The sequence below is a fragment of the Penaeus japonicus genome, unplaced genomic scaffold, assembly GCF_977035675.1.
Source record: "Penaeus japonicus unplaced genomic scaffold, GWHDUDI00000001_assembly GWHDUDI00000023, whole genome shotgun sequence".
Classification (NCBI taxonomy): Eukaryota; Metazoa; Arthropoda; class Malacostraca; order Decapoda; family Penaeidae; genus Penaeus; species Penaeus japonicus.
This window is the reverse complement of record NW_028234425.1, coordinates 12,154,964-12,157,463: the sequence shown is the minus strand read 5'-3', so window position 1 is coordinate 12,157,463 and position 2,500 is coordinate 12,154,964. Positions and strand designations below refer to the sequence as shown.

Genomic DNA, 2,500 nt, shown 5'->3' with positions numbered 1-2,500 from the left:
GTGTGTGTGTGTGTGTATGTGTATTAGTGTGTGTGTGTGTATTAGTGCGTGTGTGTGTGTATTATCTCTCTCCCCCTCTCTCTCTCTCACTCACTCTCACTCTCACTCTCTCTCTCATTCTCTCTCTCTCTCTCTCTCTCTCTCTATCTATCCCTTCCTCTCTCCTCTCTCTCTCTCTCTATCTATCCCTTCCTCTCTCTTTCTCTCTCTCTCCACATCTCCTCCTCTAATCATCCGAAGTGCTCTCCCTCATCCCCCCTCTCTCTCACTCCTCTCTCTCTCTCTCTCTCTCTCATCTTTCTCTCTCCTCCACTTTCTCTCTCTCCTCCTGCACTTCACACATCTCCTCTCTACTCTCTTTTATATCCTCTCTCTTCTCTCTCTCTCCTCTCTCTCTCTTTCTCTCTCTCTCATCTCATCTCTCTCCACTTACTCTGCCTCCTCTCTCTCTATATAAATACTATATATATATATAGATATATATATATATATATATTTATATATATATAACGTCTGTGCTGTGTGTGTGTGTGTGTGTGTGTGTGTGTGTGTGTGTGTGTGTATTATCTCTCTCTCTCACACACTCCCTCTCTCTCTCTCTCTCTCTCTCTCTCTCTCTCTCTCTCTCTCTCTCTCTCTCTCTCTCTCTCTCACTCAACTCTCACTCTCTCTCTCTCGCCCTCTCTCACTCTCTCTCTCTCTTCTCTCTCTATCGATCTTCCTCTCTCCCTCTCTCTATCAACTCTCTCTCTCTATCTCTCCTCTCTCTATCTCTCCTCTCTCTCTCATCTATCTTTCTCTTCTCCATCTCTCTCTCTTCTCTCTCTCTCTCTCTCTCCCTAGCTCCTCTCTCTTCTCCTCACATCCTACTCTCATCAACAGAATCCCTCCTCTCTCTCTCTCTCTCTCTCTCTCACTCACTCTCCCTCGTCAACAATCTCTCTCTTTCTCTCTCTCCCTCTCCTCTCTCCTCAGCCTCTCTCTCTCTCTCCTCTCCGTCTCTCTCACTCTCCTACTCTCCTCTCCTCTCTCTCTCTCTCTCTCTCATTCTCACATCTCTAGCCAATCCTTGCCTTCTTCTGTCCTATCATCAGCAAAAGCTCGAGTCCTCATATAAATCGTCCATCACTCTCCTCTCACCTAATCTCTCTCTCTCTCCTCTCTCTCTCTCTCTCTCTCTCCTCTCTCTCTCTCTATAGTCTCTTCTCTCGCATCTCTCTCTCTCTCTCTCTCTCCTCTCCTTATTCTCTCGTCGTCTCCTCTCCCTCCTCCCTCTCCCCCTCCCTCCCACATTCCCTTCTCCCCCTCCCCTCCCCTGCCCCAATACTAGATCCCCCACTCCCCCCTCCCCCTCCCCCTCCCTCACCCCTCCCTCTCTCCCAAGAAGTATGAAAACCACGTACATGAACAAACGAAATTACTCAAAAGAAAAAAAAAAGAAAAAGAAATACAACAATAAACCATAATCGGCAACTCGCGCATGCAAATTCCGACCCAAGGCGCCGTCATCGTCTGCCATGTTTTGATGCCCGCGACCTACACTACTAATTGCTTCACAGGCGGGCTTAACTCTGCAACTCCTCCCGGATCACGGCCGATGGTGAGATTATACAACTTCCGGGTCAATTTGATGCACTATTTGGTGAAAGTTACGGGGATGAGAAAGTTCCCCTGTTGTTGCACGCTGTAAACGTTATTGCTTATGGCACACGTCAGGTTATACAGGCATTAGAGCGGTGACGAAGGGAGGGAGAGAGAGGGAGGAGGGAAGGGGGAGAGGGGGCAGGAACGGAGGATGACGTGGTTATTTTCGCTCCCTTTTTTACTCCCCTTCTCGTCTCGCTGGCTATGCCTGCCTTTCATTCCCCTATAAAAATCGACTCATTTATCTGCCTTCAGCCTCCACTCTTCTAGAGCTCTCTTTTAAATCTTTTTTTTTTCTTTCTTTCTCCTTTTCTCCTCTCTTTTTCTATTTCCATTTCTATTTCTCTCTCTCTCTCTCTATATATATATATCTATATATATATATATATTTATTTATTTATATTTATATCCCTTACTCTCCCGCCCTTTCTCCCCCCCCCCTTTCCCTCTATCCCTCCCTCCCTCCCTCTCTGTCTGTCTGCCTGTCCGTCTTTGTTTTCTCCTTCACTTCCCTCGTCAAGAGCCAACTACTCGGTCTCCCGCCGCCTCCTTCCCAGGAACGCCAAATATAATATTTACAACGATAACTTTCGCAATATTTTACCACTTCTCATAAGCGCGTGTTGCGGCTGAGCCCCACAGACGGCTGCGGGACGTGATCATGCATGTCTCATGACCGACGGACTTGCTTGCATCTGCTGGCGAGACGCTCGGGGTTTTCGCCTCCGAGGGAAACATCCCACATTTTCTCTCGCCGCAACTTATCACCGGAGGCGATCATCTGAGATTGATCAGTTGTGCCGTGAAGCTGGGGCGGAGTTTGCATTAAAGCCTGGGATATCCCCCGTCCTTCTTC

At 47.9% G+C, this 2,500-nt stretch overlaps 1 protein-coding gene across 1 annotated transcript in view; it reads left to right on the top strand.

The window, feature by feature from the left end:
- Positions 1 to 2,500, top strand: part of LOC122248295 (uncharacterized) — a 40,206-nt gene that overhangs the window by 20,693 nt on the left and 17,013 nt on the right. The gene's annotated exons all lie outside the window — the stretch shown is intronic.